The sequence below is a fragment of the Pholcus phalangioides genome, unplaced genomic scaffold (assembly GCF_987345545.1).
Source record: "Pholcus phalangioides strain wild (caught in Gottingen) unplaced genomic scaffold, Ppha-v1.0 ptg000024l_1, whole genome shotgun sequence".
In the NCBI taxonomy this organism is placed as follows: Eukaryota; Metazoa; Arthropoda; class Arachnida; order Araneae; family Pholcidae; genus Pholcus; species Pholcus phalangioides.
Genome location: NW_028301616.1, coordinates 32,413,422 through 32,429,553, shown reverse-complemented (window position 1 = coordinate 32,429,553; position 16,132 = coordinate 32,413,422). Strand labels below are relative to the sequence as shown.

Sequence of the window (16,132 nt, the reverse complement as noted above, 5' to 3'; positions counted from 1 at the left end):
AATTTTTGAAGCAATAAATCGATGGTGTCGAAGGATTGAGGATTGAAAAAATAACGGACAGGTGTGAGAACGGTCGAATCTCTGCAGAGAGAGTTTTCATTCAAAGTATACGGAGGTGCCGACGAAAAAGAGCTGGTGTTTTTGCAATATCAGATGGAGAATTACAGAAAAGACGAAAGGTTTTTTTCTTATGAGTTAAATACGGTCTTCTCTATCCAGTTTTATCCAGGGATGTTTTTTACGAGTAGAAGTTCTAATAGAATCACACATGAATAATGGTATAACAGAAATTATAAAGTTCTTCATAGTTCGGACTCACCGGCAGCTCATGAAGTCGGGGAATAAACAGAAGGCCAATGAACGTGTTGAACTTTACCACCAGAAATGAAGTCTTTAATAAAAATAGACTCAGAAATTGGAACGTGTCACTACCGAAGAGAGCATCACCACAGGAACCAGGTGATATAACGATGCAGAGCAGGGCTGCAAAAACAAGAATGAATGAAAGCTTGAGCATTATTATTCATGAAAGTAGACTGAAGTGGGGAGAATAAGACAAACATTATTATTCAAATTCCAATTTCGGATCTTAATACCAGCAGCTGAATTAACATGGCGGTTTCATGCAAAGTTATGCGCGTTCATATCTCCAACAATAATAAAATTACCATTGATATAGGAGAAAATCTCGTCAAGAGCGTTGTTATTTACAAACATAGGCGGAGATAGACTTGAAAGTCTGGGGGGGGCGCAATGATTGCTGGGGGCATGATGATGATGATGATGTCAATTCATATGTACGCAAATGCATTAGATCAGTCGGCTTTACCTTTGAGGCTGGGGGGTGGGGCAGGAGGATGGTAAATATTGGTGATGAAGAAATTGGAAATCCCCAACAAAAACTTGAACAATTAAAATTTCAAAAATCTATCGCAAGCTTTCCTCAAAAGAATAAACATTGCAATTTGCAAGCAAATTATTATCCTTCGAATTCATAAAAGTTCCTTGTGATCAAAGTATTTCATAGTAGAAGCAAAAAATTTCTAAGAAAGATATTTCTGTATTTCACTCCTCTGGCATTGGATTGAAAGATTCTAAAGTTATTGTAATTAGTCTTAAAAATTTTTATAACAAGGAGAAAGGAGAAACAATGTACATAAATTATAAGAAAAATTCAATGAAAAGTGAGAAGTAAATAAGGAGGTGAAACAAAACAGGAGACGGGATTTCAAAAATATAAAATAAAATGACTCTTTTATCAAATATTAGCAACGAAACAAACGTAAGAAAAGCAAACAGGTAGACAACTTGTCTGCAACATAAGCACTGTTTGTTTTTGTTTCTGTTGGTTTTTTTTGTTCACAAAGTTTAAGATTTTTTGTTATTTTTCTTTCGGCCGCGGCTGTCTTTCTTCTTCGCAACGTCATATTATGAGCAACTGACTTCCCAGGCGGATTCGACCGTATTAATAGAATGAAGTCAATAGAACACGAGTTTATTCTTTTACGTGAGGACTCTCAAGCTGAAGGGATAATTTGAAGGATCTGATAATTTCAGGAATAATATATCTTTCACCGTGCTGGAAATACCTAGTTGTATGAAAAATTGTAGATCATTTAACATGCAATCTTTAATTTTGACGATTTCTTTTTGGACAATATCCTGAATTTCCACTTTGAAAGAACTAATGTCTTAAGGAGTGGAAATTTCTCTGGCTTCGTTAGCGTAAGAACCCACCTGAGACTGGCTTCTCTGGAGAGCCACATGTATGGTAACATGATTGTCCACTTTGTAACCCTGAGCTTTCATCTCTCTTTGATAGATAGGACAAATAAGGAAAGCCAAGTCGTGATTCCCTTTGCAGTTGGCACAGCATATTAGATTAATGGATTCTTTAAACTCATGTGATTGACTGCAATTTCTGTATTCCGGTGAAGAATTTGCCAAGAAAACGATGGATGAGTAAAAGAAAAACACTTTGTGCACAATCGAGGACTGTCAATGGAAATCTCAGGCCGAAAGATAAGAAGCCAGAGTTTGACCTCCGAAGGAATTATTGTACCAGTTATTGAAACCAGAACTGTGGGAAGAGGAAGGTCAAATTTAGTGAACCTTCGCCTGTAAATGGGAAGAACATGATTAGTACCAAGTTCGTCGGCAAGATCCTATAATGAAATATCAGTAGGGATATTAAAGAGAAGAAATTTTTAGATGAGATAGTATCCGTAAGAAGACTCGTTTTCACACAAAAAATGTTTTCGAAACCCAGAATTTCTTTGGCAGTATTGAAATCCCTCGTTGATATCAAAAGATCTCCAGCACTAATGAACTTCAACTCCTCAAGATTTTTGATTGAGGTAACTTTAGAAGCAATGAAATGTTTTAATTCAAACGGACGTGATTTGGGGGAATTCTCTGTGCACTCGAAATCTTAATGGCCAAGAGCGAATGCAAGCCAGAAGTGTCCATAAACGAGACCAGTTCGTTGTCCCCTAATGGAGACTTCCAAGAGATTGTTGATTTCTTATTGACTGTAACAGGAGGACTAGCCGAAGCCGATGACTTATCTATTCTTTCCATACAGTTAGACTCTTGGACACTGGATGACATCTTATCTACATAGAATACTTCATAGCGTGTTCTTTATTATAGCCTGAACCCCAAGACCGGAAACAGCTCTTAACTCTATTGAGTTTAATATTTGAAGAAATATTTTGAGAAACGTTTGCAATAATATTATATACATAGATTAGCAATTATATTGGGGAAAAAATTAAGAGGTAGCCCTATGACGATGATATTAAACAAAAAAATAACGAACCAAACTGTCGAAAAGCAAGGATAAAGCTAAAAACAGCTAGACCTAATATTCACCACCGAGAAGAGCGCTGAATAACTGACTTCTCACTTCCGAAGCAATCCAACATATCTCTTCTGGTACTCATTCACAAAAAAATACTCTGTATCTGCTTAAAAGGTTTTTTGCGCAACTGTGGTTATTGTTCTCGTGTGGTTAGTCCACATACATTATATCCGTTTTGCAAAATATTCGTTTTATTTCCGTTTTCCGCTTAAAACCTCTTTTTTTTTTTTAAATTGTGACGGTTGTGGTTCTGGCATTGTAATTTACGGCCTCTGCAAAACTATATGTAGTTCTTTATATTTATACGTGTTTCACGAAAAGAAATCGCCAAGTAGGAAATTATATTCTTATGCCAGTGACAAACATCTCAAGGCCGGTGCCAAACATCTCATTTGCATGAGTTAGGTTGTGTTATGGTGTTTAGACTGTGTAAAGTCACGTTTATGTATTATCACAAAAGCATGTACGTAAAACGGTTTTTTTTTTATTTGAAAATACAGTCGGCCCCGCTTAATCGGACAATGAAAAATATATTCAATTACACACACACACAGTGATCAAAATGCCTAACATTTTTACTTTCATTAAGAAAGTTACGCCATCTATTTTGGCTCAACTTGGAACAAAAATAAAATAATCAAATGTATGTATTGAAGGCAACTTGAATACTTGGTGGCCGGTCCTACTCGCAAATGTTTTTTTTTTCCATTAATTTCAAATGTTTTCATTCGATAAAAACTTTATGTGTATAGTAGTTTATATGTATTAACAATTTACGTGTCAAGCGCAATATTCTATTAAGAGGGAAAGTTTAAATTATCATATTAAGCGGAAAACTTTAACATTGTCTGTTTGGGAGAAATTTCGGTGCCGGAGGATTTGATCTGTTTATCCGTTACTCGACTGAGTGGAGCTGACTATATTACTGAACTTGAAACACCTAAGTCTTTTATGAATTCAAAAACTCAGACATGAAGATTTCTTCTTCCCAAAAATGATTGCATGATAAAATCAAACTTTCAAATTCCAAAGGAGAGAAGTATCACGATGAAAATCTCATCGAGCAGAGAATGACGGGTCATGAATCAGAAAAATTATCTCCACTGGTGATTAGAAAACTTAAAAAATCAGTTCAGAACATGAAAAATCATACGAATGTTTTAACAGCTGGTTGATCCGAAGATATATTTAGAAAAGAGAAAATTCTACTTCCCTTGCAAGGAATCGACCTCCACGTCCTCCTCTCTCTTGCCGGGAGAGTGCCCTACACTATACAAAGGCAACAAATATCTTTCCTTGGAGCTCGTGTGCACTGAATGGGATCGTACATGGACGGTCGGACCTAATTCAGGCCATAGCTCACAATTTCTGACACTGTCACCAGATGGCGACTTATCCGAGGATGATTTCACTCCCTGCTGTCCATAATACGGATAGCGGAGAGCGACATCATGCAAATAAAGAGATATGGAATCAATCAGAGTACGGCGCTGCGGTCGGCAACACCTATATAACGCAACAAGTGTCTGGCATAGTTGTTAGATCGGTTACTGCTGCTACAATGGCAGGTTATCGAGATTTAAGTGAGTTTGAACGTGGTGTTATAGTCGGCGCACGAGAGATGGGACATAGCATCTCCAAGGTAGCGATGAAATTTGGATTTTCACGTACGACCATTTCACGAGTGTACCGTGAATATCGGGAATCCGGTAAAAAATTAAATCTACGACATCGCTGCGGCCGGAAAAAGATCATGCAAGAACGGGACCAACGACGACTGGCGAGAATCATTAAACGTGACAGACGTGCAACCCTTGCCATCAACAAGTGTCAGCGTGCGAACCATTCAACGAAACATCATCGATATGGGCTTTTGGAGCCGAAGGCCCACTCGTGTACCCTTGATGACTGCACGACACAAAGCTTTACGCCTCGCCTGGGCCCGACAACACCGACATTGGACTGTTGAGGACTGGAAACACGTTGCCTGGTCTGACGAGTCTCGGTTCCAATTGCTTCGAGCTGATGGACGGGTATGGAGACAACCTCATGAATCCATGGACCCTACATGTCAACAGGGGACTTTTCAAGCTGGTGAAGGCTCTGTGATGGTATGGGGCGTGTGCAGTTGGCGTGATATGGGACCCCTGATACGTCTAGATACGACTCTGACAGGTGACAGGTACGTAAGCATCCTGTCTGATCACCTGCACCCATTCATGTCCATTGTGCTTTCCGACGGACTTGGACAATTTGAGCAGGACAATGCGACACCCCACACGTCCAGAATTGCTACAAAGTGGCTCCAGGAACACTCTTCTGACTTTAGACACTTCCGCTGGCCACCAAAATCCCCAGACATGAACATTATTGAACATATCTGAGATGCCTTGCAACGTGCTGTTCAGAAGAGATCTCCACCCCCTCTTACTCCTACGGATTTATGGACAGCCCTGCAGGATTCATGGTGTCAATTACCTCCAGCACTACTTCAGACATTAGTCGAGTCCATGCCACGTCATGTTGCGGCACTTCGTACCAGTTTTTTTGGCTCTTCAGAGTATATATATGATAGTTTCCCAACCTTTTTTGTCCCATCTCCCCCTTCTTCAGAAATTTGTTTCTCCCATCGCCCCCCAGCGCAATCCAACCCATAGAATCCTATGTTATACTCGTTGCTTCTACCGCCCCCCTGGAACATTCCATCGCTCCCCAGGGGGCGTTAACGCCCACGTTGGGAATCACTGATATATATCATAATAATGAAACTGAAAAAAAGTCTGAAGAATGTTTTTACGCACTGTTTTCTAAAAAACAAAAGTGTCGCGAGTACTGAGACTAGAGGAGACCATTAAAATTACTGGAGAGAAAGGGTTGAAATATAAAATGCAATAGAAACGTTTGAACTACAGAGGTGTAAGTAAATTAGGTCCTCGTTGAAATTGGTTAGGTCCATTGCATAAAATTTAAAAAGAAAAAGTATTGTTATGCACCAACAGCCTACATATACGCGTATTTTCTTCGGATTGGGTGAGAAATTGCATTGATTTAGGCAGTGGTTCACAACCTGTGTTCCGTGGAGCCATTGAGGCTTCGTGGTCACTCCAGTACATTATACTGTAAAAGTTTTGTAAACGTTCTTTTATAAAATTTGATAAATGTAACCAATAAGAGTATTGATTACATTCGTGCCAATGTAACCAATAGTGTTGTTGGTAGTTTCTTTTTCAAGTTTTGTAAGAGATCCTTTATTACACTTTTGTAGTGTAATACAGACCTGGAGTCAATTCGCAACTTTCATGTTGTTATCAAGATCTTAATTTAGGCCTGTTGATTTCAAAGTGCGCTGACCAATGGCTGCTGAGTGGAAAATGTGTGTGTGCGTTTGGACTTATGAAAAATTTATAAATTTCACACATTTGCCACATCCATTCGTATTGTTTTTTTTTTTTTGTGCGTGCTCATGTAATTATTTTCATTATAAAATCAGGAAAGAAGTTTCGACCCCACCTGTATATATATACGAGTATATATATGCAGGGGTGGGGGGGGGTAGATTTATTTCCCGAAAGAAGATGGCGATCTCTCTCATTTACTTCATTCCACTGAAATTTTTCATTATTATATTTTTTATGGAAAATCATTTGCTGAAGTACGCACTGTTAAAAGCCACATAGATATCTTTTTGTGTGCTTCCTTCAGCTATATTCAACGAAGAGGGAAATTTTGAAAATTTACAAAAAATAACCTGAAGTTTGGGAAGTCTAAACGTTTTTAGACTTCTTTTCTTTGTTCAAAAACGCATGAAAACAGAACAGTTTGTGCCATAGGAAAACATTTGATCTGCTTAAACAAAATCCGCCGTTGTTTTGTTTATTGTAAATTTGTTTTATCTATTTGTACATTTTCCGAGGCGCTTTTATCGAATTTTGCGCGAAATTAACACAACGGCTCTTTGTTCCGTCTTAATAACACCACACTCAGCATGAAAATTTTTTAATTTTCCAATGAACGTCCATATCGTTTAAGTTAATTTAACAAAGGCGCAGAACTTTTGATAGTGCGCCAGCAGACTGTCGAGGTTTATCACACATTCGTCATTACGGTGATGACACTACAGTTGACTGATATCTAGCGCTAGTATTAAAAATTCTTTGATAACACAGAATGCGTATTATTCTTCCTGTGGTCTTAACTTTCGGAAACAGTTATATATGATTTCAGAATTACCATGATATAATGACTGAAGATACTAACGTACAACGTGGGTTTAGTTCTTACACAAATTATTATTAACTTATTTCATTGATAAACGATTGCACAAATTGTAACGCCTTGGCAAGGTAAATTGTTCATCATTTTACTACGGGGAATTATAATTATTTTTAAATCAGACCAGTTAGTCGTGAGCCGGATAGGACAGCTCAGACATAGCTCAGACACATTAGATTAGTCAATCTAATGTGTCTGAGCTGCAGGTTTCTGGGGTTGTGCAGGACATAGAACAATTTACCTTGCCAAGGCGTTACTATTTGTGCAATCGTTTATCAATGAAATAAGTTAATAATAATTTGTGTAAGAACTAAACCCACGTTGTACGTTAGTATTTTGTTTATTTCATCCCTTTACACGGTATGATAAAAGTCACTAAATCCCCTGTAAAATGCTCTTTTAAATGAGAAGTAGGATTTCTCCCGATTTTCTAAGGGGTATAGGGAAAAGTATTTTTTTGGGAAAAATCACCTGTACAAAATAACTGGGCTTGTGAATGCTAAAATAAAAGGCTTTTAGGGAGCGAGATATCTCGTCAATGCCACGGAGAAGGTTAAAGTACATGTTTTCGTACTGTACAGTGATGATTTCATAATAGCCATCATATAATGCATCTTAAAGTGTAGAATATTCTTAGACTTCCTTTTTTGGTAAAAGGTTTTTAAAATGTACGGTAAGTAACAAACATCACCTGTACTTAGAGATCAGAAAATATGATTAAGGCTGGTATTACACTATAAAAGTTTGATAAAATCCCTTTTATAAAACTTGAAAAATTTAACCAATAAGGTTATTGGTTACATTTTAGAAAATGCAACCGTTGACCTTATTGGCTGCATTTTTCAAGTTTTATAATAGGACTTTTATCAAACTTTTATAGTGTAATACCGGCCTAAGAGTGGGAGCTTTGGTATATACTTATAATATTACTCGTAAATGACTGGATTTTTATTTGTGAATTCAATTTTGGACTTCTTTGGAAAAAAAATATATGAAATTTTTCGCGGCACGCCTACGGTCCTCTAAAGGCACACCGGTTGAAAAACCCCTGCTTTAAAAGATCACGATGCAGAACGACGAAAAGTATAACTCATGAATCCCCTTCACAATGGTTGACTGATAGGGCTCTTTTTTAAAATAAAAGAAAATTCTGAAGATTGTTTTATAAAGTAGACAGGAAAAAACCCACCAAAAGTCTCGAAGTAGGGAATACCAAAAACCCTGGACTATAGCAAACTTAAAAGTGGAAACGTATTTTTTGGAAAAAGAACGAAAAAAGTATGAAGAAAGATAGATTTCCGGCCAAGCTTCTGTTTCAACTGCGCCAACATTGCTCAGCAAATAAATGGTTTCTCCCCTTTGTGAGAGAAAAAAAAAAGTTGCAAAAATATATGTACGTAGATGACGGCCAGTGATTCAACTTCTTTGCAATCCAGAAGAAAAAAAAATGGAAAGAAAAACTAACCGTTCCTCCCTCGTCACTCTGCCAGTCTTTTTTTTTCTTTTCCGCCGGCCTTCTACCTTTCTTTTAACAGCAAATAAATTCTATCACCACCAGAAAGTGCGCCAGTCACTTATGCTCGTAACAGCCTGGAAGCTGATGACTTGCCAACTGTTGATCCCCGCTCCGCCTTCGGAACAGGTTAACATTGTTACGCATTCGCATCGTAACCGTTACACGCAATGCAGGAAAGCCATCCGCGTCTCAAAGGGGGAGGAGAACTCTTTTTGACGTAAATCGGCCGCAAATAATGATATTTCGTTCGGGTTTTCGCTAGATATAATTGTTCATTAACTCTCGTTTCAACATCTGCGTTAGCATATCGCCAAATAAATAATATAGCTTTAATTTCTGAACATTTTTTCTATTCTCCTCTGGGTGAAAATCCGAAAATATATCATCTAGGACTATTTCGGTCGAAAAATTCAAGTTTTGGGGTGGTGTTTCGTTTTTATATTTGCTTTTAACGTTTAAGTAATTAAATGTAATTGGTAAAAGGTAGGAAATATCTATGGTTTGAACATTAATACTTTTTCTGATTCTTTTCTATGGTTTTTTTTCTCTCCACGTAAAACGCGTTGAAATTTCTACACGGAACCACTGCATAATTTTTCCCGCTTTTTCACTTTTGGCTCACCCCTTTGCTGCTGATTCCCAACATAGCTAGCTAGCCCACACCATTTGTTACCGGTTTTTTTTTCTTCGAATATTTTTCTTTTTTACCTCCTTTTCTATCGTTTCCAAGCTAATGCTGAAGTACAAGGGTGTCAGCATATATCATAGCGAATACATGTATAAATACATCTGACTTCGACATTTTTCTTTCAACATCTAATTTCTACCCCTCGCACTCTGAACACATATCTCGGAACATTTTTTTTTTTTTCTTTTCTTTTCTTTTTTTTTCTTTCATTGGAACAGAAAAGTTTCCCGGAGTTATTTCGACCAATGGTCATCTTTGAGGGCAGGGTCTTATTTGACGTCATCGGGTGCACTCAGTAGATTTTCGAATATTTATTTTTTTTCCTATCCATTCAGTTCCCAGCAACTCGCGCGAAAGGGTGTCCTCGCTTCTTTTACTTCTACCCTGCTCAAAGCGCGGGAATTTTCACCCAGTCGCATCAACTTGAATTCATATCTTTTCAACTTTAATATTCAACCTGGCGTTATGTGTTCCAACATTCAAGAATACATAAGCCACATCGGCAAGAAGAGAATTCAAATACCAAGAAACTCGAACGCTCTTTTCAGGATATCATCGGATGCGGTAAGTTTCCATTCTTGTAGCGATTGTTGAGGTACCATTGTTGCGCCGGTAGACCATCTTTGCATTGTTGGTTTCAGTTAGATTTATTATTTACCTAATGAACTCAAGGGGGGTCGGCCAAACAGCACGCATATCACACCTATGAGAAACTCCCAAATACCCATGCTCAAGCAACCATAGCGGTTTCAATAAATGAAACCTACTCGCAACAATTACTTTGTAATTCTTTGGGTCAAGGTTCTAATCATAATTAACAATGTTTCTTGATGAATGGACAAAATTTGAATATTATGCAGCACTTCAAGTATTATATTAAGGAACTGAAAATATACCGTTGTGTAATAGTACTTGTATGGTATTTGTTTTGCATGTATTTTGAAGTATCGATGAGGGTGTTCGATTTGCATTTACATTGTCATTTATTTACTGAGTTTGTGTTGTTGATAACAAATGCTCAATAGAACAATGCGTGCATTAATCTAGAAATATTTTGTGGGTACCGCGACGGATACCGATCCATTTTATTTTGCTATGCTACCATTTTTCAAATACCAAGAAACGCAAATGCTCTTTCCAGGAAGTTCCTCTAGGATATGGTAAGTTTCCATTCTTGTAGCGATTGTTGCGGTAACATTGTTGCACGGGATCCCTTGCATTGCTGGTTGCAATAATGTGCATTGAATTACTCGCAACAATTACTTTTCAACTCTAAGGTCAAGATTGTTAGCTTACTTAACAATGTTCCTTGATGAATTGTGAATTTTAGGCATCATTTCAAATTGAAGCGAATTATTCATTATTGTTGAAGCGAAAATATACCGGTGTGTGATGGTACTTCTGAGCTATATTTTTTGCACGTGTTTTAAAGTATCAATAAGGAGGGTAAAGTCGAATAGTATTGATATTATGTAATTATTTACTTGGTTTGTGTTGTTGAATGATGACAAATAATTCAATAGAACAATGTATATATCAACTCAGAAATATGCGATGGGTACCGATGGATACCGATGTATTTGATTTCGCTGTAGAGTATCGGTTTTACTCACGCGTGATTCCTCCGCTCTCTTCGTTTACGGAAGATCATCGCTATACAGCAGGGGTTCTTAACCTATGGGTCACGGGGACTTCCGAGATGGGTCGTATAAACCCACTTACAGCAGAGTATTCTTGAGCTATGGGTCAAGGCGGAAACTTTATTTGCAATGTCTTTCCAAAATGAGTCATACAATTCTACTTTCAGCCAAAGATTCTTGAGCCATGGTCCAAGCCTTTTCCAATGGCTTCCGAAATGGGTCGTACAAACCCTCTTATAGCCAGGGATTCTTGAGTTATAATTCAGGACCCGAAATCTATTCCCAGTGGCATCCTAGATGGGTCGCAAGAACCCTCTTGCAGCCGAGTATTCTTGATCTATGGGTCACGACGAAAAAGTCTTATTCCAAAATGGATCGCATAAATACACTTACATATCAGGGATTTCAACTGGAGCGTTGATCAAGTGCTCGCAAGTACGAAATCGGACGTAAGCATTGAGCCATCTTGGTGCTCGCGAGCAACAGGTTGAAGATGGCTGCTTTAGGCAGTGACAAAAAAAAAAGCTCTTTGGATCAATTTTAAAAGTGCAAGAAAAGCTTTTCCGGAATTTGAATTAGTACAGCAATCAGATTCAACAATGTGACAATGGCGGTTACATATTCTTCAACAAAGCAATTTCTAGTCATTGTCAAGTTGTCTATTGGTTGAGCATGGTCGTTTTAACCGAATCAATGCACTGGGGTTGTCTGACACTTTCTTTAAATTGCTATACAATATCATCAAAAACCCCTCATGCATGGAGTGGGGAGCGTCCAGGGGCTACGACGGGTAGGGTGGCACATGCGTTTCAAGAAGGCTCTGTTAAGAAATTTTCATGACATTAATACCAACTACAGACATCTTGAACCTGTGGTGCTCACTATGTGCACGATTGCACCGGTCCATGTGTGAAAAAATTGTATTTTTGGTGCCAATGATGACCTGTGCGCGCGATCTCATTCTCATATTTCAATAAATTTTCGGAGGGACCCTGAGTTCCCACTGAAATTTCTATGCTAATTTTGTTTTAATTTCCATCCCCATTGAAATCATCATCTCCTGGAAACAGTTTGCGGGCTGTGAAGGGATTTTATTTGTAAAAAATCACATTATAGAGCTCACAGCACTCCTATGCCCTAGAGAGCAGGGAGGGAAATTTAATAGAAAATTCATTTATCTAGGAGTCCCGTTGAAAGCCGCTGTCCCCTGACTTAGGGACCCGCTATAGGATTAGGGCAATGACAGAAAAAAAATCTCAAAAGTGGTGACATAAAAGAAAATTCTCTGAAATAAATTTTGCACCATGCGAAAAAGCATTTTCGAAATTAAAATCCGTTCATTAAATGTGGCAATGACAGACATTAATTTTCTAACAAAGCAATTTCGAGTCATTGTTCAGTTGGTTATTGTGAAGAAGGGGGAACATTTCACCGACCTTAACAATGCACTGTGCGACCATCTATATGCCTGACAAAAATTTCTCTGGAATAAATAATCTTGCATGTGCAAAAAAACATTTTCGAAATTCAAATCCACACAACAATCAGATTCAACAATGCGGCAATGGCAAGCATGAATTTACTAACAAAGCAACTTCGAGTCATTGTTGAGTTGGTTATTGTTAAGAAGGGGACATTTCAACAGAATAATGCTTCTTCACTGCCGCCCTCTATATACCTAACAAAACTTTCTCTGAAATAAATAATTTTACACGTGCAAAAAAAACACGAAATTCTCATCCATGCAACAATTAGAGTCAACAATGCGACAATGGCAAGCGTTAATTTTCTAACAAAGCAACTTCGAGTCATTGTTGAGCTGGTTATTGTTAAGAAGGGGGCATATTTCAACAGAATAATGCTTCTTCACTGCCGCCCTCTATATGCCTAACAAAAATTTCTCTGAAATAAATAATTTTACACGTGCAAAAAAACACGAAATTCACATCCATGCAACAATCAGAGTCAACAATGCACAACAATGGCAAGCATTAATTTTCTAACAAAGCAACTTCGAGTCATTGTTGAGCTGGTTATTGTTAAGAAGGGGGCATATTTCAACAGAATAATGCTTCTTCACTGCCGTCCTCTATATGCCTAACAAAAATTTCTCTGAAATAAATAATTTTACACGTGCAAAAAAACACGAAATTCACATCCATGCAACAATCAGAGTCAACAATGCACAACAATGGCAAGCATTAATTTTCTAACAAAGCAACTTCGAGTCATTGTTGAGCTGGTTATTGTTAAAAAGTGGGACATTTTCCAACAGAATCATGCTCCTCCCTGGAGTCGAACAATTTGCTGGGGTTTATTTTAATTGCTGTACAAGATTATCAGAAGCATCTCACGTGTGTGCATAGCGCCCCCCTCCCCACACGGAACCACGACAGGAACAGGCTGGTCACTTGCTCTCTGGGCAAAGGCGGATTTGTTATGGGCTGTATACCAGTGTATTATACCACCTTTCTCCCATTCTACTAATTTCTTCGGCCGTTCATTCCTCAGATTTGCCGCCCATGTTTCGTCCATGCCACCCTGGGCTATAGTCCATTAAGTTCGTCAATAAATACGCCTGTGTTCGTTGCCCCTTCCACGGCGCACCCCCCCCCCCGGTTATTAAATCATGTAAATGCTTTTTATCGCAGATCCGCACCCGGAAATTATTAAAATCAGTATTAAAAAAATAGTTAAGCTGCACTGCCAAAAAAATTTTTTTAATAATTAAATAGTTATTTCTCATTATCATCAAATTTTTTCTTTACGTGTTCGCCAGTTTCTAATTATTAGATTGGCAATTGTTGCCGTCCGAACAAAGAAACCTTATTGTGTGTACTTCTCATATCCGTACTGCTGATGCTACGAATTGTCGGGACCAATTAAATCATTTCTGTACACTGACGTCACTGTCTGTCCGCAGTACTGCACAATGTCAGGTGTGGGAATAAAAATCCGATTAGTCCCCGGGCATTCTTCGTCCTCGTCAACACATATTGTGTTACAATTGTTGTTGGACGACGACCTCCAACAATGGCTTCGTCGCGCGAGAAAGTAACTGTTAGAAGCTCTTACCAGCCGAATGGGATTTTCAAATCTGCCAGTGAAGCTGTGAGTATAAATAAATTATGATTCATATTTCATTTTTTTTTAAAAAAGAAAGGTTTATTTTTCGCACTCATTAAAAAAAATGGCCTCTTTTCTTTTAATCATACGATTTTTTTTTCCTATTGTTCGCAAAAATAATATTGTTTCCCCTTGTTATAATTTCTATTGAATGGTACGCAAGCGTGTAATTTCGATTCGGTACGCATTAGGAAGCTCATGTGAGATCAGTGCCGTCTTAACGCATGGGTCCACCCGGGGGCCTCACAAAAATGCGATGTGGTTGAAATTTTCGAGAATTTGCGTGGTAAGGCCTCAGAAAAATCACTTGGCCCGTGATGCTCTTAAGACGGCCCTGTGTGAGATTAGACAGCATTTTCAAGAAGCTCGTAGTAGACGAGTTCACATTTAATAAAGAAGCTCGTGGAAGGTTGAGTTCGCATTTAAGGAAGCTCGGGGCACCCTAGCTCAGAGGCGCTGACGCGGAGAAAACATTGTTATACCAGAAGTTGGGACTGGAACCTGTACCCAGGAAAGGATTGCGTTGCATTGTATTTGCATTAATTGGTGGGATGGGGAGGGATGGAGACACAGGTTCTCTGGCACATACGTCATAGTTTGCATTTAGAAAAGCTCAGGATGGAAGAATTCGGATTTAAAGAAGCTCAGGGTACCCTCGTGTACATTGAAAAGGTTAATATATGAGATTATATTCTGCATTCAAGAAGTTATTGTAAGGAAGCTCAGGGTACCATCGTCAACATTAAGAAAGCTTTTGATGTCTTTTATAAGATTTTATTTTTTGCCCTAAATCATAAAAATAACATTATTTCCCCATTGTAGTAATTTCTTTCGAATGGTACGCAAGTGTACATTCCAATTCGGTATTCATCGCGGATAAGCAAACATGGAAAATGCCAGTTATGTAAATCCCCGAGAAATAATTCCATAATAATTTCCATTATGCAGGGTGTCCTAGGTAAAGGCTAATGCTGCCTTTATCTCCTCAACCCTCCGTCGTAGAGGTGTGATTCCAGTTTAAAAAACGTTCAAAAGGCGTTCAAAAATTATCCTTCACCAGTTTTCAGAGTGAAAATACAGTGTGTCACAAAATTTAAAAAAAAATCTAAATTTTTATGCGGTCCCCCGTGTCCTCTAACATCCAATTGGAAAGTTGTTGCCCTGTATCTCCTAAGGCAAAAAAAAAAAATTCCAAGTTTCCAAGTGCAATATTCACTGAGATATTCAAATTCAAAAATCGAAGAAAAATTGGGAAAGCACAGCATAAATGAGGGGGAAGGAGCGTTGTCCGTTAGTTTTCGCTGTTATTTCACAACTTGTCTCCGATTTTATAATTCAAATATCTTAGCGAATATTAAACTCAGAAACATGGAATTTTTCTGTTGGCCTCAGGAGATACATGGCAACAACTTTCCAATTAAAATACAGAGGGACCGTTCAAAAATTTAGATTTTTTTATTTTGTTTTTACGCACTGTATTTTCACTCCCAAAACTTGAGCAGGGTGATTTCTGAACACTTTTGGGGATTCTTTTAAGTTAAAACCGTACCTCTACGATGAACAATTGATGAGAAAGAGGCCGCATTGACACTTACATATTGACCTTATTCATTTTACTCTACTGCACCTCCGGTTCTCTACCTCCTTTATTCCATTATTGAATTGCTTTTCTTTCCCCAATTGCAACACCACCAACGTTGTTTGCCTCAAAATTTTGATAATTGGTTAATATTTTTCATTCATACACTTGTTCACTCTGATATTAAATATTCAATTGTTACTTTTCATTGACATCCAGTAAGAGACATCAGTGTTGGCTCCTTAGATAATGTATTATGTGTGTGGGTCGGTGGTTTTTTTTTCCGATTATAAATGAATAACAAAAATCATATTTATCTATTTATAACGCAAGAAAAAAATTTTATTGCGTAGAAACAAATATTTTCCGGATTTTATGCTGAGGTGAACTCGGAAGGAAAGTCATCTGTTCTGCACCGGGACTCGAACCCAGGCCCATCTTGCATACC

At 38.0% G+C, this 16,132-nt stretch overlaps 1 protein-coding gene across 3 annotated transcripts in view; it reads right to left on the bottom strand.

Moving 5' to 3' along the window:
* Positions 1 to 2,898, bottom strand: part of LOC149069258 (sodium-dependent phosphate transport protein 3-like) — a 33,818-nt gene extending 30,920 nt beyond the window's left edge. For 2 of the 3 annotated variants that reach the window (XM_089250487.1, XM_089250486.1), the window contains exons 1-2: positions 2,822 to 2,895; positions 320 to 483 (exon numbers count right to left, since the gene is read on the bottom strand). The gene's annotated coding sequence lies outside the window, so the exon portion shown is untranslated. Of the gene's footprint in view, positions 1 to 319; positions 484 to 2,821 lie in introns of all 3 variants that reach the window. The other variant, XR_016195110.1, reaches the window with a different exon arrangement.
* Positions 2,899 to 16,132: the final 13,234 nt, after the last annotated feature.